This window comes from Ascidiella aspersa, chromosome 6, assembly GCF_963924565.1.
Source record: "Ascidiella aspersa chromosome 6, kaAscAspe10.2, whole genome shotgun sequence".
Classification (NCBI taxonomy): Eukaryota; Metazoa; Chordata; class Ascidiacea; order Phlebobranchia; family Ascidiidae; genus Ascidiella; species Ascidiella aspersa.
In genome coordinates this window covers 27237419-27262171 of record NC_139452.1, presented here as the reverse complement: position 1 = coordinate 27262171, position 24753 = coordinate 27237419, and positions in this window count along the sequence as shown.

Genomic DNA, 24753 nt, shown 5'->3' with positions numbered 1-24753 from the left:
TTGACATTTGGAGTTCAGTAGTGTAATGAATAGATGAAAATTGTCTTTCCCAGTTAAATGAAAAAAAAATAACTTCTTTAAGACGACAAAAATATTTTACATGAAAAGTGTTTAAAGACGAATATTTACTAACACTTTAGCATGTACCAAAATATTACCTCACGAATAGTTAAATGAAATAAAAAAACATTCAAATAATATTACCACGGCGACAATTTTTTGCTAAAGCGGTTCTGTTTTTCACAAAGACTTTTACGGAGTTCGGAAAAAAACTGCAAACAGCTGAACAAGAATTGCATCAGGTAGGCTATTTATCTACTGTTTGCTATGTTATTGAAACGACGTATTCCTAGTCTGACTGAAAGCATTTTTGATGTGGTGGTCCTAGAACATTTCCGTTTGAGTATTTCATCAATAAAACTTGTTAAACTGGCATTTTGTAAAAATATTCAATACAAAACGACATTATTAAAACTTAACAAGCAAAGTAGATATAATTGAAACGTGCATTCGTAATATTTTAAACTTTAAAACTTGCTTTGTATTAAAAAGTTTAGTTATGTTTAAAAAAATTTACCGTTCAAAATAGAATCACCGCGTTGGGTCGCACATCATGGCTGAAATTACTCTATCAATTCGGTACAAGATCGGCACCGATACCACCCTAGTATCTGCAGTGTTTACTATATGCAAGGGATATTTTAGGCCTGGTCGCTTTTCAGGTAAAAAAAAAAACATGGCTATACATTGATCTAAAAAACACCTCAGACGTTGCTATTTTTGATGAGGGATTGGCAAGATGTGGATTTTGATTACGGGTTTAAAGGCGGGAGTGAATACTTGCAAAAAGCATTTACTGAAGTATCAGACTTGTCTGAAGACTACCAAGATCTTTGCGACAACATCAAGTCGTCGTTCAAAGATGTTAAATGCGCTCTTTTGCCGCATCCGGGAAAGAAGTTTGTGCGTTTAAAAAGCAGTCAGAAGTATGAAGGTATGGTTTCCTCTTGATAATTTTAACAACATGCATTAGCGGTTTCCAAAATGCTAGTTGAAACAACACAACACTTTTTTCTATGACTTCCAAAATACTGTATCAGAAGCACATTAACATCATGTAGTATGTAGTTTCAAACAGAAAATTAACACTAAACAACATTGGCGTTGAGACACACTGGCCGCAAATTTGGCAACGCAAAGCCCACGTCAGGATAACTTACCATATATGCCGAGTATAATCATGAAAGAAACCTTTCCAGTTTAATATTTCCCAACCCTGGTTAACTTTGACTATTTTCTTATAAAATGTAAAAATTTTAAGCAAAAATGTTAAACAACAAATTTATTCCGGTACCAAACCCGGGATTTTGAAAAAAAGTATCGCGATCCGATCTGATAACATATGACGTCATTATTACGCGTCTCTCCGAGGAAAGCTTGAACGTGACTAGTTTAATTACCCCGAATTTATGACCTAACTATACTTGTTAAAAACATTTCTCCTTCAGGATTAAATAGCTTCGTTGAATCGCAAATCATGACTGAAATTTGTATATCAATTTGTTATCGGATCGGTCCCGATATCACCAAAGTATCGGTCGAGTACGATACTACCACTTAGTATTGCGCAGCGGATCCAAAATCATTGGCATCCTTGTTATAAATATATTCGCAAATTTCAAAACAAATGTCTGCCACGTATCGATCACGCCATTAAACAAAAGAAAAGTTAAGGATATTATTATTTGCAACCACAAAAACTCATTTCGTTTCATTTCCTTTTTTTTACAAAGCCTTTAAAATGGCTAATGTTGCCGGCCAATCAACTTTATAATAAAAGGTTGCAGCGTATTACTACGATACACAACATAGTATCATGCGGTACAATTTAGTGCTGGTTATTGGACAACATGGCATTTCTATTTTTTAGATATTGATGAGGACTTTCTGGAAGAGGTTGAAGATTTGCTGGATGACATGTTTACCGAAATATATGTGAAACATAATGGTGAATATCCATTAACAGGCAACGATATTATTGACCAAGCAACCAGGTTTTCACGTCAAATGGAAACACCCGATGGCAATAATGCTGAAGCTCTCTACAGTGTAAGAGCTTTTCTAAGTTTAGTTATGTTTATTAAAAAGCGAAATGTTAAGCAAGCCTGTAAAACGTTTTACAGATTGTTTCACAAAGTTTTCTGGCAAACCTGGCAAACGTCGTCGCTAGCTGTGAAGAGGAATTCTCAAAAGGAGCTCGTGTGAGTATCTCACTTATGTGAAGTCGAAACATTTTCTTGGCGCATTTTACCTATAGAACTCTTCTTTGCCGCTGCCTGCCTCCTGGCTGCAAAAGAAACCATTTTGTCTAAACTCACCTATGTTTTGGAGCATAATAGTTGAAGGTTGTAGTAACAATATCAATTTCCACACAGAAGTATATGCTATCAATTTAAAAGTTTCTGTGAATAAAGAACTATTGGAAACGTTTAAAATGATATCTACTTCTGTATAGGCTTTGAAATTCTCTCTTATGTTTAATAACAAATTGTTAAACTCGCTTTCAGCGTGAGCCGCAGATTTTTGATTATAGGTCAATTTAGTCCGCAATATTAGCCTAGATTTGAGTAAATTTTGTAAACAAATAATACCTTAAAGCTGTTAGTGTGCCACTAGTAGTACGTGTAAGCTGGGAACCACTTATATGGGGCACAAGCATGAAAACTCCACAGATAACTAAAGTGAAGTAACTTGATAAAAATTCACTTGCAATATATTTTTGCGAATTACTATAAAATATACTTATAAATAGGCACAGTAAAGCATAATTTTATCAGCAAAAGTTTGCAAACCGACCCAGTAATTTTTTACAGTCGGGTAACCTTTGTTTTGAAGAACCTGCACGGTGGTTATCATTCTAAAGAGGAGCTGCTAACATTTCACGGCAACCTGGTGAAGGAGGTTCTTTCCTTCTACGACAGCAAAAGAAAAGTGTCATCGGAAGAAAATATCCGAATTAACAAACATTTACTTGATGAGAGTTTTATGGAAAGGATTTTCATTTTAAAAAATATCAATAAGGTCACGAAGGTAAACACTTAATATAAATATATTTTACATAACGAACGGTCATTAATAGTAAACTTTATTTGGCAAGGTGTAAAGGATCTATACCGATCGTTGGTCAAAGACCGCTTAGCATATTTTAAGGACACGCTTTCGGTAAGTATCAGATGCACAAATCGCATAAATGGTGTTCTAAACCTTTGCACTACCCTATAGAAAACGTTTTTTTAATAAACAGATCGACTTGAATCCGGATAAGGCATCTAGAGAGAAAACTTTTATCGAATACGATGATTTGAAAAATACGATAAACGCCAAGGAAAAGCTTGCCGTGGAATTATATAAGAAAACTGTTTCAAAAAACCCAATCTCGTCCGAAATATGCAACGAATATCAACTAAAACTGGAAAAAGAGATCAGCCTACAGGAAAAACTCTATAAATCACTGGGTTACTACTTATCGGTAGGAATTGCTTGTTTATGTAAAGTATATTACACTTTACATTCGTTTATTCTTTAGTTTGAAAAGGAAAAACGCCAATGGGAAACATCAAATCGTGCAAAAGATCTGGACAAGGAGGGATTTAAAATGGTAAACGAATTGAAAACAGTGTTTTAATCATTGTCCACATATAATTGTTGTTTAATCGTGACTTTCACCTTAACTTCCTATTATTTTAAAAGCCAACACTGTTTATAAGTATGCACTCTGTGTTGGATATATCAATAAAACAACGTACTTGCAATAATACTAGGCCTGTTTTTCTGTGGTGTTGATTCCACCCGCCTTTAAAAATGTGCGCACTTTTTTCAGAAATGTGTGAACAGTTTCGAATAGCTTGAAAAATGAAATCGAAAACAGCACCACTTATAATCGAAAATGCAAATTGTTGCACCATTAGAATAGCCTTGAAATTTCGAAACTATTTTTAACAAAATCAAGTCGGAATAATACCAAAATAGGACTAATACCTAGTCGTAATAACGTATAAATTGGAATAAGTCCTAAATCTTTCTGAATACGACCTAAATGGCCAGAATCAGGCGTATGCAACCTTTTTCCTAACCCTGAACCATATCCCTAACTACATCATTAGCTCCTTTAGCCTAGTAATTTCGCACATAAGCGATTATTTAAAATCATTTGCAGGCCACTATTCGTATTTTTGGATTCGAGTAAATAGGCCGATATAAAAAGTTTTTACCGTACGAACAGTCGCGATTTGTAAATACTTTGGGACAGCTCGGATTCCATTTGGGGTGCCTTTAATAGCTAGTTATTATACTTACATCGCGGATCCTATTACGCACAGAATAAATCATTAATTTTTTCACAGTAGACGGCGTGACTTGTACGTTACCTCAATATTTTTATGTTAACGTTTAACGTGTTGCTTCTGAGAACCGCTTGTTACTCGTTGTAAATGGTGTCACTGCAAAGGTTTTGTTCGGTCGTAGACTGCCACCTAATTGCCGGTAAATCAATATAAATATATATTTCTATTTACATTATTAAACAAATGCATTTTGGTTTCTATCTACTTTTCAGGACACATTTCCGCTTAAACTTTTAACCATTAATGGAGAAATCGCAAAGGAAATTCACTTACATCACATTGCCGAAAAGAAGGTAATTTTTTTGAATTAGTAAAAGCAGTCTTCCATGGGTTAGACTCGACTGTTTAGCCCAGGGGTCGGCAACCTTTTTCTAGTGGCGGGCCAAAAGCAAACTCAGAAAGGAATCTGCGGGACGCACAAAATGTTAACTAAGAATTGTGTTATTAAAATGTTGAAACAGCTGTGAATGAGGTGGGCCTCGGATTATTTTTTGCCATTCAGACGTATAACTACGGTTAAACAGGCAGTAAAGCGCAAAGCGCCAAAGAAGCGTTTGTTTGGTTTAAAATTCGAGTTTACACGTCATAATCCATACTATTAATGAAAAGTATAATAAGACTCTTTTGAGGAAAACGCGATATCATATAAAGTTAATCTATCTAAGTGTGGTTAAGCTATTTAAGTCAGGACGCTTTTGGCGAGCGAAGCGAGCGCGATTTTTTTTGGGTTATATCGGCATTTGTTTTAAATTTCGTGAAAGTTTCTATTACATTGCCGAAAATGAAAAATAAAAAAATGTTAAAAAATACATGTGCAATATTTTTGAATACGTTTTAAATTTTTCCGAGACGCACTTGGTAGCTTTGCACGGTGCAACAATAAACAAGCGTTGATTTGGTTGAAAAATCAGCATAAAACGTAAACAAACTGGATGTATAAAAATCATTCGCGCAAAGCGCGAACATTTTTTGTACTTACGTAGTTAAAATAGTCAAAAAGTATGTGAAATGGACTCTAATTTGTCTATTTTGTCAAAGAGGCGGCGGGCCGGATCCGGCCCGCGGGCCGTAGGTTGCCGACCCCTGGTTTAGTGAATCCCTGTTGTTTTACAATGTCAAGCAAATACACCAAACATGTTCATGGTACACTTCTATACGTTGCGTAAGACGGTTTAAATGGTACATTTGTGTACGATCAGGATATCATAAACGCGATATGGAATGCGTATGAGGATTAGTTTTTGAACCAGTTAATGAAGTGTTGCGGAGGACATTTGTCATAAGATGTACTTTTGGAATTGGCAGCGTGCATTTAATCGAAATATCAGCAAACATTACAAAACCGTCGGCACAACATATATTGCACTTATAATGCACAATTTTCCTACTGTATAAGTATAAGTAATCAAACCTTTTTCTTATAATGGTAAATATTCGGGGTTAGTTAAAATTGTAACTATAAATTAAAGTTTGAACATGGTTCATGTATAGCCGGAGGGCGTGAGTTGAAAACCACACCGCAGGCTATAGTTGTTTGTTTAGCCTATAGCTTGCACCAGGATTCTTTTAAGACTGTCTTATTTCAAAAAGTCTTTACAAAGTCATAATGTGCAGCAGTGGTCTCCTATCTTTTTATTAACCAACCGAAATTTAAATTAAATTAGCATTTACATGTACAACAAAATAAAATTGTGCATATATACGTTACAATCCACACTTCAAATTCAACGGCCCATACTTAATCTAACAATATGGTGCCTTTCCGCTGTTCAATACCTTGAATTCATCGTAGCAGTTCAGGCCAATATTCTATTGGTATATTGGCTTCGCTGCTCGCATATTTGCTTAGGGATGTCTTTACCGCACGCTGCCACACATTTATCATGACGTCACCAGAGCAATGCGTTATAGGTCAACAAACTTAAAAGTGAGCCTTGCGATACAACAATAGCCCGGGCTTCTGTGGGCGACTATTAATTTAGCAATGTGTTATTTCAGAAGACTTCTACAGACGTTGGGAACAGGTGTGATCAACTTAAAAAAGAAAAGGATAAGTTATGGAAAATATTCAGGAAGGTAGTCGACGGCAAAGAAACAAAGTGGAATGAACTGGCAGTCGAAACCGAGGAAAGCTTGAATGATTTCCTTGATCATGCCACAGAAATAGCAAAAACACAAGACGAAATCCAAAAGGTAATTTCATAGCAATTGTTTTTTTATTCTATTTATTTATTTGTGTATTTTTTGGCGAAAAAATCTACACTTTTACACGACGTACTATTGTAGGTTTTACTCGGGTTTTTTAACCTTGTGTTTTTAATAGGATGAGGATCTAGAAGCCACAGAGAAGATGGAAAGTATATGGATAATGCGGTACACAGAACAGATGGAAGAGGTTGGTATTATATACAGCTATATATAGCGTATATATCTTAAAACAAGTTGGCTTTGAAAACTTTCACTTTTGGGAACTACAAAATCGGTTTACTTGGGGAAATAAATGCATGAATAGTGTGAATGGTATAATAAACTTGTTTTTGTTGCATCTAAGGATGTGCAAAGTAGGCTGGGAAATTAAAGTTGTTTTATTATACCAAGTTATTTAAAATTAAACTCGGTAACCAAATTATTTTCTTTTGATTGAAGATACGCTTCTATTTCAGTTTCTTCGAAGAAGCAGAGTCCGTGCAGAAAAACTGAAAAAAGTTCACGAGAAATTCCTCAAAAAAATGTGCAAGAACCTGGAGAAAAAGTCAGGCAAGAACAAGTCGGTAAAAGATGTTCTCGCCAATCTAAATAGCAAAATGGGTGATGATTTGTTTTTATGGTCAAATGTAAATATTTTCCACGGTTATTATTTCACGAGAGAGTTAAGTGTTTTAGATGAATTCCTTCGTAACACAAAGAAAACATTCCACAGTTGGTTCGAAGGCGATTTGACTAATATGGCAATTCTCAGTGTGCCGCCAGACTGGGATTTACCCCAAAACGCTACATTTTTAAAGCAATATTCGAAAATGAAAAAAATCGGCTTTCATACTGCCTAAATGGTTTGATGAAACTTTGTACAAATATATTCTTGTAAACTGTGATTGTGTTTCCCTTCATTTGTGTAAAGTCGTAATTTCTCTTTGTCTATTGTGTTTTATCTTTGTATTCATGTTACTAATCAAATTACATTGTAATGCAAAATTGATTGAAATAAATATTTTCCAACGACACAGGTGCCAAAACATCCCAATCCTTTTATAAATTACCATTTTACACAATTTTGAGAGAAGGTTTTGTTGGATAGCAATTTACCCGCAAAGTTAAAAGCAAAACGTTAATCCATTTGTTAGCAAATCCGTAATCCCATCCGTCACACACAATTTAAGGTCGTAACACATCACGAATAAGTTAATCAACCAAAATTTATTTGCAAGTATAAACTGCAATTCATTTGTTCGTTTTGACTTTCGTGTTTTGTGTATATTAAATTCATTGCACTTTTACGTGATTTATCGCGCCAAACATAAAAGTTCCAGCAACAAGTAATTGGTGCGAATGACGTTTGAACAATAGTTCAGTCCAGTCACGACGTTTTAAGTACAGTCGAGTCTTTTTACCGCGGAGCAAACTTGAACAACAAGATAATTCTAGTAATTCTAATCTAATTTATGTAGTGCTTCTGTGCTCTAAATCTAGTTTTGTCTATAATTGGATTTTTAAATATTTACATTATTTCAGTAACTAAATGGGTAAAATGCAGGCTATAGAGTCGAAGGAGGACTTAGGACTCGAAGACATCTTAATTTGGCCGGCGTTGCACGTTTAAACAACTGAAGTCAGGCCGGGCTCCAGCCATAAGAACAACCTTAACGTCGTAATAAAACGCAGTTCGGAATAAGAGATTACTGCCTATATGTGTAACGCAGTGGTTCTTAACCTTTGGCAACCTATCAAACCTCTATGTTATTCTGCAAGCTTTCGTCGAACGCCAAATTTTCGCTAAGTAATTGTTTCTTTCTCCTAGCAGCTGAAACTGGGCATAATCAAATTATAAACTTGCATTTATATAGGTTAAATTGGCCAAACTTTTAATTTATAACATTACATGACACCTTGGCGCATAAAAGAGATTCAAATTTAGCTTAAAAAAACAGCATTTATGTTTCAAAGAACGTACTCGCCGAACCCTTGAGACAGCTGCGTCGAACCACAAGGGTTCGGTCGAACCCTGGTTAAGAACTACTGATGTCTAAATCAGACGAACGCCAAGCACGCCACAAAATAGTAAAGTGCAAGTTTTAAAAAAATATTGAAATATTAAGTAAGCAATGACTTGAAATGGGACTTTACTTGCTATTTTTTGCAAACGACTTGACCTGGACTTAAGTTATTTCATGATGTCAGCGTCGTTCGAACGTTTTAAAGTAAACAACGTCTAAATCAGAATAAGCCGTGAAATCTTCGGAATACGACCTTAATGGTCAGAATCAGGCCTATTTACAGCCTTTTACCTAGCGTCAAAACCCCCAACTCCCCTAATAATTAGCGACACGTTTAGGTCTTATTCAGGCGATTTAGATCTTATTCTGCCGTGAATATTACTGTGCATTTGGCTTTAATTTGTCGTTGGTCTTAATACTATAGTAGTATAGATTATTCTGCTTTATATATTTTTGTCTTGTAGCTCTTATTGTGTGTTCCCCTCCAGTCGAGTCGTTTCACGCCTAAGACCCAACACTCGGGTTTATAGTTTTGTTTCGAGTCACACACAGCCGTATATTTTCAAGCCTCACCACAAGCTAGATTTTTCAAATTTGCCTTGATTGCATGGGTTTTGCCTTTTCCTAAGGAAGTGGATCCCAAACTGTGACTCATTTTTAATTGGGCCATAGAGCTATTTGAAAATATACTAAATATGGAATGTTTTACGAAAATAACTGTTAGCATATTTAAAACTATAATAGGAACGAGGCCATTTTTTGGCTATTTGTAAAGTATATCCGTAAAGGCAAAATCTCACAACATATGTTTGTTTCGCTACGCAGTTAGCACGGCAGTTTACTTTAAATTTAGTTTGTTGTCATGGAAAAATTTAATTCCAATCTAAAAATGAGCCGGAACTAAAAAAGGAGTATTTGGATGTTAAAGATTAAACTAAACTTAATAAACCGAAAATCAGTTTGTTTGGATGTTATAAAATGATAAACATGTTTGGCTATTAAAAGCATCATCAGTATCTAAAAACATAACACAACATAAGTCAAGAAGTACGCTAATAAAAACCTAAACCAACTGTTCTAGGCAAGTGGTGCACTACGCAAGCCGCAACTGCTGCAACTAAATGACGATGCAGTCAGTAAAGTGGCGTATTTGGATGTTGATAGAATCAGTGTATTTACGGGGAAATTGTCCGACTATATATAACTGCGCAAACAATGGTGGACAAAACAAGGATTAGATTCATTAAACCTAATGAGCTGCTTGATTTTTTTATTATTTGATGAAACTTGGTTTAAATACGAGTTAAAATCGGAACCGGAACTTTATAAAAAGATTTAGAAATAACAATGGCCGGAATTGAACCAGATTAACGTTGACCAAGAAAAAAGAAGCGGAAAAAGATAAACGGTGTAGCTTTCAGATATGGAATGTTTTTTGTAACTAAAATATCCAATATTTTTTTTAGGTTTTTAAAGTAGGTTTGGCACAACTTCGTGTGCGTTTTCTCTTAATAGCGCGACATAGAAAGGTAAAGTTCGGTGCGACAAGAAATCTAATCAGTGTCGCCGCAAACGACAAAAAACAAAACAAAAAAACAATTATTTTCTCTCGAGTTTCTTTGCACATATAAAAAAAAAACTCATATATATAAAAAAAAACTCTTTACAGTATTCGAGATCCACAAATCAACGCTGATGTACTTTGTTGTGAACTAACCCATTAAAATCAGGTAACTCTTACTTTTAGATATTAGTAAAATTTAAACGACATAATATATGGTTCTATTTTATCAATTCGCTGACCTAACCTTATATTAATACCTAATCAGATGTGATTTTTAGAAGTATTGCAAGGTTTTTTATTAGTTTGCTGCACGTGTTTACAGCGAAACGTCGATTTAATGCTCGTGTCTAACACCCCTTGTTTAACCAGCATAAATTACTCCAGAAGGGGTGTTTGCACAAAAGCTACAAAGTTATTTGTAGGTTAACCGGGTAAACATGCGTTACGATGCTTTATGCATGACTGTAGGTCAACCGCTTAATGCAGTATTGTGGAAAATTTATAGAAATGAGAGTTGCAGATCCAAGCTATGTAAGTGTTCGAAAAAGAAACTAAACCGTAGTGCATTTGTCATTTTGATACTACAGTAGTTTATGTCTCATAATTGTGGTGCTAACCAATAAAGCAGGGTCGTTTCATGTTTGGTGTCGTTTTTACTTTGCGTGACGTTAGTCGTGGTGTTGGTTGCATTCCCTGATAAAGGCATCCTGGATAGGTTGCCTATACGTCGGTTCACAAATAAATACCTGCAGAGCTTATTTCTAGTATATACTATGCCTGGTAGCAACAGTCTGTTTACTATTAACGCAGAGTCGATTACAGCTTATTATATTTGTTCTTGAAAACAAATGAATTTAAAGGATGTCTGTCAGAAGGCTTTTATCAACCAGAAGTGGTGAGTATAATTATCATATAGATCCAACTTTGTCTCGATCTAACTAAACGGTACATAAAGGTTTAAAGAAAGTGTTTTCAATCACACTAAACTAGTTTTAATTACAATGTGCTTACTACAGCAACAATTATTAAAAAAACAAAGTACAACAATGAAATAAATTTAGTCCTGTTTATATAGTGTATAAATATAACGTCATACTAACTTTACGCAAATTTAAAGTGGCCTCGATTTTTGTATGGTTGCAGAATGCAGCAAGCTATGTTAACTAGTATCAGCGACGTATCCAAGTTTTCGCTATCATGTCTATTTGTTTCGCTACGGATTGCCCCACAATTCGTAAGAAACGTGAAAATAGCCAGATTTTTTTGGAAAGACTGAATCGCAAGTACACGAACATTCAATGTACTTGGCGTAAACTTAGTATTTATTATTCCTACAAAAATAACAGTAATAACAGCAGAACATGTATCTGGAAAGTTTCTGGAAAACAAAAATACAAAAAAATTGATTTTAAAAGATATTTTTATGGCACCCAGACGCAAATAAAAAAGCAGACAGAATAAATATAATGGGAATAAATAGGAATGCAGCTTTGGGAATGAATGTAGCTTTTGGGAATGTTCCGGGTGCTGGTAACGTAACGGTAAGATGCAACTAATGACGTCATTTATGACAACATATGGCTCTCGGCAAACAAAGTCCAATCATTGCTATAGTGTCATTTAAGATGACGACCGGGTAAAATATGTTATAGGCGGATTTGTCAAAATCACAAAAGATGTTGTTGGCGATGATAAGAACCGGTTGCTGGTGGACACAAATGCGTTGGAAAAAATCTTTAACCAAAAGGATGTTTTCAACAGTCCAGTTGCAATTTATTGCATTGCTGGGAGATTGAGAGGTGGAAAATCGTTTTTCCTTAACTTCGTTCTGCGATATCTCAAGTTTAAAGTTGGCCTTAAGGTAACGTGGTGCTACTAACAGCAGTAGGCTATATTCACAAATTAAAATATGAGATCACCAGTTTCGTTGTTTTTGTGTTACGACCAATTGTAACTTTGCTTATTTACCAATTCATTAGACCAAGAGAACTCAAAGATTTATGAGATATCATAGATTTACTACATTAAGTAAATCAATGATTTATACTGGTTATTACCTACAAGCTAATTTGCGACGGGCAACTTAAAACGTTTCCAAATGACTCAAGACAACAAAGTCCAAATAGAGCTGGGCTCCGCTTAACGATCCCACCCCCATGTGGGAAGTTGGTGGGTAACCCCTTGTGCTCTGACCCATGAGCTAACTGAGCCCTGACCTCTAATCCCCGACCTTTACTAAGTTCATTTCACGGGCGTGAATATAAGTGTGCATTGGTCACACAAACGCATATAGAGACACGCCCATACTTTTATCCAATAACCAAGTTATAGACAGACTTTATCCACCTGAGTAGAGTACATTATTACTGACAGACCGGCTCGTGGTTGGACGACAAGGCAGCAAAAATAAACGAAGGTTTTGAATGGAGAAGAGGTCAAGTTACCCATACAAAGGGAATCTTAATCTGGGGTGAACCATTCTGGATTGAAACTGCGCAACATGGCAAGGTATACGTTGAATTTTCCGTTGCGATAAATATTCATAAGTTAACAATTTAAAGAAACACAACATCCATTTATATATATCCCATATATATATATATATATATATATAAATGGAATATATAAGCATTTTGAACGTTTCGAATTTATCATTCTTCATTTTCAACGTGGACCATGATATTCGAAATGTTTACAAAATGTTTTGATGTTCAAATGAGCTCCAACGTAAACCTATATATTGTAGGTTGCTTTGTTTCTGATGGACACCCAAGGTTTTGATGACGACAGCGCTTCTCCTGAAACCGATGCCACCAATTTGTTTTCCTTGGCTAGTTTACTAAGTTCTTATCTTATCTACAACATGAAGGATGTTATAAATCAGAATGACCTCAATCAGTTAAAGGTACGACACATAACAAGTCTGATTTCAACCAAAAAGTCAAGCAAATTTTTTCTGGTGTAATTGTAGAACGCTCGCTTACCATGCATGAGGTACCGGGATCGACGCCCGGCATCTCCTTAATTTCACACAATTTTGCAAACATATGTGTTTTCACTCCATAATAATTGTTACATTTTGTAAGACTCGATGTTGTATTTATTACATAAAGCGAACCCAACGTTGCAGGACAGTGGGTTAAAAAAACGAGCAATGTACTTTAATTTAATCCAGTGCTTCTCAACCGGTGGTGGAAGCCAAACAAATTCTAAAACTCCACATATCGTTGAATTTATACCCCCTAAGGCAGGGGTGGGCAAACTGGGTCCACGGGCCGGATGCAGCCCGTCAGTGTAAATCATACGGCCCGCCATCTCTTTTGCAAAACGGAAACGGCGCCATTTCTTGTATTATTTGCCAATTTCGACTAAGTAAATGCAAAAATATTTTGAATTTGCGCAAATATTGTGTTCATGCATCTAGTGTGTTTGCTTTTTCAACGATTGTTTGCTAGCTTAAAACTACACATTTTACCAAAATAATTGCTAGTTAAACTTTAACAGCCCGGAGAGACTTTTCTTGGCTCGGTGTTGACCCGCGACTAGCACAAGTTTGCCCAACTCTGCTTTTAAGGCCAAAGGGAATGCAGCTCGAAATTTCATCGTCTAATATCTCCGGAAGTAAACAAGATATCGATCTAAGATTTTTACACATTACTTAAAGCCATCTTAACTTAGCCAGCAATCAGCAAATAAGACAAACCATACTGCACGCATTGGTACATTTATATCTCTGTAGAAGCCATTACGACAAAACTTAAGCTTATTAATGTACAATAATCCTGTGCATTTGTTATAGGTTGATGGCTCAACAAAATTTGTATTTAATTTACGTTAATTTAACTTAAATTTTAACATTTACTCACACAACTGTATAGAGTGGGCCGTTGACCCGACAGAAGTGGACGGCTGAGGTTCAATAAACCCTAAAATGCGGTTTAGCTCAGGTTCGATTTTCAAAATCTAAAGCTAAATGCGGTTCAGGGTCAGTTACGCTTCTGACAAAAATATCCCGATACCTGTTCATAACAGTTAGTTTCGGGGCGGTTAAAAGCCCTGAATAAGAATACAAAACATAAATAATTCTTAAAATATTTTTAAATAAGCGTTGATTCAACCCTAATGATTGTTAAATATTGATATTAATTTTGCCTACAGACATCTACGGACTTCGCTAAAAAGATGACCACTAAATACGAATATGCTGTGCAACAGGTAACGCAGTATTTTTGTTTAAACTTTTTACGAGAAATAAATTGTACATAAAATAAAGAACTTTAAATATTAGTTTATAGTCATAAGAACAGATACAGGGTATAGGCAGTATCAGAGTGTATTTCAATAGTAATATCAAAAATATAACTGTTGTTTTTGTTCTTTGATCAAAGAAGGTAAATACATTGAAACTTGTTTGCATTGAAATAAAACTCGGTTGAATTGCAGACCTTGCTTTTTTTGGTGAGGGATTGGCAAGATCCGGAATTCGACTACGGCTTTGAAGGTGGAAGCCCTTATTTGAAAAAAACATTTACTGAAGTGTCGGGAACGTCTGAGCACTACAAAGACCTTTGCGACAACATCAAGACGTCGTTCAAAGAGGTTAAATGCGCTCTTTTGACGCATCCGGGAAAGAAGTTTGTGCGTATGAAGAATCCAACGTTTGAAGGTGTGTTTTCCCCTTGCAGCAAACAAGCATTGACGTTTTTTAAAATGCTCGTTAAAATAACACAACAACCCTTTTTCCTAATACTGGCAAAATGCTGTAACAGAACCCGATAAACATAGTATAGTTTCCAACAGAAAATTAACGCTAAGCAACAGTCGGGCCTCTTACACGGTATAAACATAACATAAAAGCATGTATTAAATCAAACTAAGTGTAATAGACTCATAGTGTTTTGAGAAGCAAATTTGAGAAGCTGAATTTTTGGAGGGCCTAATAAGGCAGTCATTCTCAACCCTTTGTTTCGTGGTCCCCTTTCATAGCCTATATTAACCCTCGTGGCCCCCTGTGTATACAAATTATACCTAGCATTGTATTTACGTGTTTTTACTTCTGGAAAGTTTAACTGGCAAGTATAAGGAACTGCAAAGTAGAATCAACGAGGTTTTAGAATAACAGTTTTCGGATCTAGCGCTACAAATCCAGTATATCAAATCCTTATAGTTTAGAAATAAATTTTTAACTTTTTTATCCGACATGTACGTCAGAAGTTTTGTAATGAAATGACCTAGCTAGAGAGTTATGACCGTGGCTCCCAACTGACCGCTCCGTTGAGAAACCCTGGCCTAAGTCTATAGCCTTAGTAGCCTAATGGATAATCCCGCTCTGGTCAGTGGACACCGGTCAAGTGCACAGTGACGTCAAGTTGGGCAACTCAGTAGTGTAAGATAATGTAAAGCTGCTTACTATCGCTACAGTACCAAATGGAACTTTTATTTGATTATTGTTTTTGTAGATATGGATGAAGATTTTTTAGAGGAAGTTGATCTTTTGTTGCACGATATGTTTGAAAACATTTCTGTAAAGCATCTGGGTGACAAGCCACTGAAGGGAAAAGATGTTATTAACCAGGCAATTACATTTTCCAAGCATATGGAAAACAGTAGGATTGACGCCGACATGCTTGTTGACGTAAGTGTTTGGCGACATTTTGTCGATTGGCGAGTGATAATTCATTTATATATTTTTTTTGAAGATCACTTCACAGAGTGTTTTGGCAAACCTCATCGGTCGTTGTGAAGATAAGTTCGCAGAAGAAACAAAGGTATAAGCTAAATTGGTCTTTTAAATTTGGCCAATAGCTGTAATTTAACGCTCTGCAAAGAGGTGGTGATTATTTACGCGAGTATTTTTGGCCGCGACTGAATGAATTAGTTTGTTTTTACGTCAGATATAAGTAGGGGTGAATATAATAAGTATAGTTTAATAACGCTATGAGCTCTTTACACGCAAGTATTTCCTAAGTGGCCAATATAGACTACATAATAAAACCAAAAGAGTAAGTTTTCACCAATAAAAACAAAGTACATTAAATGGATCACATGTTGGCTATCCGAACAAAATCAGACACAAACAAAACGTTTGAAACAATATTACCATATTTTTGCCGTGTAATGAGAGTTATCTGGTGTATGTCCACACATTGGTTATTACCTATACGACGCTCAAATACTCCGATGTTTGACATTAGGCGACCTCAATTAATCAGTGTTTGTCTTTACCGATAATAACTCTTAATAAATACATAGTGTAAAGTAAACAAATGGGTGAATATTTTTCAACCGTGTATTGCGGGTGGATAAATTATACGACAACCCTATGAGTGGATTAATTAATATGCACCTCATTTTAGTTACATAAATAGATAAAATAGAGGCTATAAAGTCGGAGCAGGACTCAGGACTCGACCAAATCGCATATTTAGCAGGAGTGGTACTCGGGTTTATATTTTTGGCTGAAGCCGGACCGAAATTCAACTCTGGTTATTTTAAACCGACTCCGCAGCCCTGCTTTGAACAACTAGCGTTTAAAAATATTTTTGCGTAGGCATTAACCACTTCGTATCGTTCGGACGATGAGCTGACAGAATTCTACATTTCCCTCGTTGAAGAAGTTTTAAATTTATTTAACTCTGAAATTAATATTTCACCGTCGGAGGAAACAGCGGTAAACGCTCAAACCACTCTACGCCAATCTCTAAATGAACGGTTTTACATGCTAAGGAATGCCAATGACTTTTCGAAGGTAAGGTTATTAATATCAATAATCTAGATGCTACACAACACACATAGTTACTTACACAAGAGTGTAAATCATTCAACCATATAAAAGTAAATACTGAGACAAATAATGTTCGGATTCAACACTGAAAAGGTCCGCATTCGGACCGCAGTCCATCAGTTCAGTAGCCTTGGTCTATAGCAGTGATTCCCAAACTGTGTACCGTGGCACACTAGTGTGCCTCGAGAGATTGTAAAGTGTGCCGCGAAACTTTTTGTAATTTTGGAACAGAGAGTATTTGTATTACCAACAGACATACACGCAAGTGTTTTAGACTTAAATTTGCACTATTCAACACAAATTAATAATTTTGAGACATTTACATATAGTTTGTTGTTCTGTTTAAAGCAGCGGTTCTCAAACAGTGGGCCATGGCTCATTGGTGGGCCATAAGAACATTTGAGGTGGGCCACAGACCAATTTAAAAATGTTAGATTTAGTTTCATTTGTGTCACTATATTTAACTTGACAGGAATAATGGCTTTGGAAGTGTTGCAGCTGCAAGTATCTCACTTATGCACGGTTAAATAAAAATCTGTTTTGAAATATGTTCTGCTGTGTTTTGATTTAAACTTATTTTACAGTATTTTTCTTTCATAAAACTATTGGGCCACAGAATTTTTTGCAACGTAAATGGGCCACGAAAGAAAAAAGGTTGAGAACCACTGGTTTAAAGTGTGCCACGAAATAGTAGAGGTTTTGTTAGTGTCCCGCCAGCCAAAAAAGTTTGGAAACCACTGGTTTATAGTGTGTGTACGCTTTGAGGGAATATTTTTGGGCTGAAAGCACTGTGTACACCCAGAAACTATTAACAACGGGAGTTTTATCAACTTAGTATAACTGGAAGCATTTTGTTGCGCTTCGCAAGAATTTATTTTGTATTTTAAAAATAAATATAACATTGAGAGTTTAACGACCATATTGAAATCACACCATATATTTTATGCGTTTCCCGAGAGAATTATTATTACGCCTTTTCACTGTGGACATGAATATCATAAACTCGAAACAAACGAAAATTTTCTTGCTTCGTGAACAAACCACGTCGCCTTATTAAGTGTGATTAGACGCAGTGTTAAATGCAATAAAAATCATTGGACCGCCCTGATTAACGTTTGGAATCATAAAATGTTTAAAGACTAACGTTTTAAAGCAAAGTTGTCAGATAAAATTTAACGGCCCGTTTGGCCTTGGCCCATGAATAACCAAAGGTTGTCCACTACTGATAGGCTAAAATTAAATATGGATTTTACAGCAAGGTGTTCATGACCTTTACCGGGCATTAGTCAACGATGCTCAAGCAAACTTTAAAGATACGCTCTCAGTAAGTTTTTGAAGATGTATATTAAATAGTTGATTCTATGCACTTAAAAATAAAATAAAAATACAGGTTGAATTCGAGACGAAAAAAATGAAATCTTTTGTTATAAGCAACGATTTTAAAGATAAAATGGAAAAATATGGAATGCTTGCAACACAATTCTTTGAGGGTACTGTTTCAAAACATAAAATGTCATCAGAAATATTTAGCCAATATATGGAAAAACTTGAAGACACATTAACCCTCCAGGAAAAAATCTTTAAGTCAAAGAATGACTTTTTAATGGTAGGAATATTTTAAGTAGGCCTAAGCTTTTTGCAAGAATATAACTTTTATTTAATTTAGATTAGGGTTGAAAAAGAACTGTTGAAGGCATCCATTCGTGCAATTGATTCGTTCAAGCAAGGTTTTAAAAAGGTAAGATGCATTTTAATTTCAATTTACTGCACTAAGTACTAGTCCTTTATTACATCGCACAAAAGTAAACAAATGCCACCACATACTTTTTACACAGTGGCCTAGTTACAACTATAATCAAACAAATTGGGAGATTATCTTGGTCCAGCTATAAAACTACACTTTTGTGACCCTGTTTAGAACATTGCGTAAACATTTTGAAACTGGCACAAATAATATGAATATATTCAAGGTCAATTTTAAGCCTGAATTGCCCAAAATGACAACGAACGAATATCTGGGGCTACAAGTTGTTATGCCATAGTGTTGGTTAATACAGATTTTGAAACGTGAGTCAATAAAGTGTTCGGCGAACGCCAAATAAACTAAAATTATCTGAAAAATATTTGAAGTTTGATTTTGTTTCACTAATAAATAAAACAACCTGAATTTCCTCTTCTAGGGAGTGCGACCGACAGAAAAGAATAAAATTGATACATGGTTCGAAAAACTCATTGAAAGCTCGCTTGCTTCATACAAGTCTTCTAAGGTTGATAAAGAGTTGGAAATGTATAAGAATGGTGAGGCGAAGTTAGAGGAAACTCTTTCGCAGCTAGAGAGCATTTACAAAACTGGAATCGATATTGAAACGGTGAGTTTTTTACTATTGAAGACCTTTTATATCTCTATTGCGTAAATCAGCATTTCTCCACCGGTGCGCCATGGCCATGGAAGGCTGCCAGGTGCGCCGCGAGCAAAAGGAAAAATAGTGTAGGTCCCATTATATAAAACATATATTTTTTCCTATTAAGCTTAGCTAATTAATTCCACAAGCCTTTAAGTAAAAAACGCAATAAGACTAACAAAGCAACATTATCTAAATCAGATATTTAAAATTAGTCTATAGGCTACCATAGTAGGCCTATTAAGACCACCGACATTAGAACGCCATATTCGCAGTACTAATCACGACAGGATAAGATGGAAAACAGTCTACATAAGACCTAAACATGTCGAAATAAGTTAAAATTAACCGGAATAAGATTTAAATGGACAAAATAACGTTTTTAGTCCTAACGGCTGAAGTCCTTTTAAAGATATGCAACTATAAAACCTATATAATAAAAAAATTCAGGCAATTCAGAAGAAATGTCCGGTACACCTTAAAAAATTCGCGCTCGCTTCGCTCACAAGGTGCGCCGCCACGTTTTCAGACGTCGCAAGCTACGCACCCAAGTAAAAGGGTTAACAAATACTGGCGTAGATTAATCGATTTACAAACGACGTTTACAATACGTTACAAAACCTACATTTCCTGGTATACATAACTAAGAGTTCAAATATAGTATATGCGTAACAAAACAATTACCTTTTTTTAGTCAGCATTAAAGCTTTAAAAAATAATATCAGAGCTTTAAAATGCAAAAATTAAAGATGATTTCCTAATACAAACAGAAATGTTTAAAAGCATTTATTGTGTGACATTTTGTGTGGTATATAAGAATCTGCGGAATTTATCCCGAAATTGCAATTTTAGATCCACTATACGCTAATCTTTTTATCACAGGGAGGAAAAATCTCTGGAGAGGAGGTAACCAAATTGATCGCAACGATAAAGATTTATTTTGAAAAAAAAATACCAATGGTAAGACAGCAGTCTTTAAATGTTTAAAGTGTTTCTTCACCAAGTGTAACGTGTGTTAGACCCCTTTTAATTGTAAAAAGCAGTTAAAGCCTTTATAGAAACCCGAAAAAACATATACTTTGCGTTTGTCTTGTTTTAAAGGGTATTGTTCAAAATGAAATAGCCATGTCCAAAACATTGTAGATTCGTGCAAATGGCGAAAATGTCTAACTTTCCTACCGGTTGTCGCATAAAGATAGGAGAGAAAAGCACTTCGAGGAAGCGAGTTAAATTTTATCGTTCATCCAAGTTGACGGAAATAGTACTTTCGATGAACTGTGTACAGTTTCAAAAGGCAGAAAACATGCCATGCCACCATGATATGAGGCTTTTAGCTATAACAGGATAAACCACGGGTAACCAATCTACGGCCCGCCAACGCCACTCATCTTTTTTACAAACAGGGCACGAGGCCATTCCTCATATTTTGTTGGCTATTTCCACTGCGTAAAAGCAATTTGTTTTGCGCGTTGTACACATCCGCATTAAGTTTAAGATGTAGTTAGACCTCTTTTAAATTTGAAATAGCCTAGTTTTATAGTGTTCGCGGTTGCTATAATATGATGCGTAAATTCTACACAGTAATACTTGAACACTAACATTAATTGCCGATTCATGAAAAAAAGGGAAGATATTAACCCGACTTAAAGCTTAAAACCATCCGATTTTGTCAGATCGGCAATGTGCGCTGTAGCATTTTTTATGTACTAGAACTAGAAAAAGTGCTAATTCATGCCCCGCACTGGGCTTCTCATAGCGAACCGTTGAGTCAACAAATCCGAAACCAGTGCGGTTTCAAGCCCCATGCTTCACAATCCGTTGTTTGCATAACTTTTTTTCGCCCTGCCATCACTTGCAGCACTGCCGTCAATCAGTGTTAATCTAAGTTTGCTTTTGCCTCGCGATTAGAAAAACGCTTTCCACCCCTCAAATAAACCAAACTTCAAAACAAGATAAACTAAACTAGAAAATTCGTGTCAAACGCGAAATTTGTTTACTGTTAAATTACAATTTGTTGGCAAAAGCTAAAATTAGTGTACTTAATCACAAAAAATTCTAAATCACAAAATCATAAATCGTATATGTTTTAATTAGGTCTGCTTTGCTATACACGTTATTTTACGCAAACACCAATGTGGACACCTTCTGCCACGAAAAGCGCTATAAAATGTTAACTATTTTGTTGCAGAGGTCGCGTCTGGCATGGTGCCTTTTTTTCTATGTGCTAAATTACGACATGCTAATCATATACAGGGTTCTATGAATGATATATCGGAATGTGAAAGTGATCAGAAGTACAAAGAGGTGAGGGATGATATTGCCTCGTTGGTTTCAAAAACGCTGCGAACCAAACACGAAGAAATGATTGAAAGACTATGCGATAACCTACAAGATGAAAGTAAAGTCGAACATCAATTGTTGAAGGTAAATATATAATTATGTAAACTAGGCGAAAACACACAATCCTAAATCTTCATTTATCGATGATAGCGCCCCTAAAAGGTGTATAGTCGTTGTAACCCATAAAGTGTTGCACATCCGTGGCTTGTCTAACTGTTGAATATTGGTGTGCATATACGGTAATGTATAAGTGCGGTTGGAGCCTGATGGAGTAATAAGGCTTGGACCAAAAAAAATCGTGAACTCATAAAGTGCAAGAAACAGTTCACTGATCCTTCCATTTGTTTTAAATGTGATAATTATTGCTTCTAGGATGTATTAAACAATCCTAAATGCTCACTTTGAATAAATCGAGAAAAGAAGTAACTTTTCACACAAAAAATTAGTATTCCATTATTTTATTGTATTAAGATGTTCTACGTTATGATAGTGGTATTTGGCTTATTTTGTGGCCAGAATGTTGTAAGGTGAACATCGTTTTAAACAAGCTGCCTATTGACCTACCCTATACCGAGTTGTTTTTTGGTAACTATAAATTTGCATTTTTTGTAAATATGCCTTAATGTTTGTTCCATTGCCGCACTGTATTGCGTGAACGTACACTTTTGCCGCTTTAACGAAAAAAATAGTTTTGTATTAAGCGTGGATGGGGAGAAAAATAAACTTGAAACTAGAAACTTGAATTTAACAATATGTTTGTTTAATCCTCCTTTGCACCCCTGCTTGTAGGATAAGTTTCTGCTAGAGATGGTCTCCATTGAAAAAGCATGCGCCAAAAAGCTTCAAGAGCTTCTCAATGCCGAGGAAAGGGTCTGGCTTTTGCGAAAGGTATGAACACCCACTATCTGTATACTTATACAATGGCTTAGTTTTGTCACAGCACAAAATGTATAAAGGCATAATAAACACAATTATGGTAACAAATAGCAAAACCTAACAACAAAACATGAAACTGGAAAAGTTTATATCTCAAATTGCGACAAAACACGACAACCTACAACTTTTTTGTATATATAAACTGGATTTAATGAAAGCGGTTTCCGCATAGCCACATGTAGACTTCATCTGGTTAGCCTACATCGTTTATTATCCATTTAGGGCCAGCACGTAGCTCGAAATTCATCGGGTAATATTATCACAGTCATAAATATTCATGTTTGTTCGTTCGGTGAAAAAACATGTTAATTTGCCCAAAGGGGCTTTTAGGCGTGTAGACTGGAATTCCTTATGAAATGCAGTTTTGGAGACCAGATGCTATAGCGTAAACTGTACGGATAAAATATTGCAGCGTCTATGGCCGACAATGGTTCATGATTACAGTAAGTTAATCATACCCTTTAAAATACGCATGTTGTACAGTGTACACACACAAAAATAAATACACAGCTTGTACACACAAGAAGCACATTATGCTTTGTGTGAAGAAGACATTTAGGAGACACCAGCGCCATATCCAACCAAGTTATTTAGTAGCCCGCACCCTATGTCTTATCACTGTTGAGCTGGTGTTTTGATTATAAATAGTTCATTGCTTAAGGTGACATTCACCAACGCCGAGTCAAAGGTTGATGAACTCGACAAAGAAAAGCAGAAGTTGATGAAGATGTTCAGGAATGTTGTTAAAGGCAAGGAAGGAAAGTTGGGTGACGTAGCAACCAAAGCCCTAGAGAATTTAAATGCGCTTTTTGATCACGCGAGAAAAACTTCTCAACAGTATGAAGATATCAACAAGGTAATAAGTTGTTAATTTTTGATCAATGCGAATCAGGACTGCGGAGTCAGAGTCGGACTCGGGACTTGGAACTTGATTAAGACCACGTAAAACTACTCGAGTCCTGAGTCCGACGTGCGCATGTGCAGTAACAATTTTCTAAAGTAACAAAAATAAAATAGCATATTGTAGAATTATTTCCAACCACGTATTTCGGATGGATGAGTTACATGCAGAGCAGGATTAACCATTAGGCTACTAAGGCTGTCGCCTTCGGCCCTTGGAAATTCGGCCCGTTAACTTTTTTAGTGACTAATGACGATTCACTGAGTCAAGTCAATATGTGGCTTGTGTGTGAGTACAAAAATAAATTGCTTCTTTTATGCTGTCAAATTAGGCTATTCTCTGGTCAAATTAGGCCCTTCTCTAGTGAACAGCCGTAGGCCTACAGCACCCTTAGTCCGGCCTATGTTATGTGACACTTAAGGTGTGGTTTGCTGAATATCGACCGTAAATTAGTTACGTAACTGGGTGAAATACAGTCTGAAGGAAGGCAGCCTGACTCGGGATACGACAAAATCGCACATTTGGCCGAAGTCGGACTCGGGTTAATGTATGACGAATGTAAATCTCCAAAATTAAACCACCTGCACTATTCTGCAGTTAAACCACCTGGAAATCGCCGAAAAGATTCGAACAATCATGATTCTGCGGTACACCGAACAAATGGATGAGGTAAGTTGCAGTGTTGTAACTAATGACCTGGAAATGGGACTTGACTTGTTATTTATTCAAAAAGACTTGACTTAGACTTGAAATGGTTTGTTTACAACACTGCTTAGTGACTAGTGGACCCATGTCATAAGCCTACATCTAGAACTGGTAACGGAATAAAAACAGGATTAAACAAAACACAAAGTATAAGCCCACGTTGCAATTTTTCTTTGCTCGCTGTAAATATATACTTTGAATTAAGATTCCGATATACTATTTGCCGTATGCAAAAACACGTTAATACATCATAATGAAAGCAAAAACAAGCAACGTTTCTTTTAACGTTTTTGTATAGGTATCAATAAGGTTATTGAAAGCGATATTTGTCCAAAAAAAGTTAAATTTGAGAATCTAGTTTTATAGCTACGATTCACAAATAATATACATCAACAGCTTTCGTGTTTACAATAAAAGCAATATTAAAGGCTTTAAACACCGCACCTTATGAATAATTTTATTTATTCACTACAAAGCGCGTATATTGCGGCCTTTAAATGCCTATAC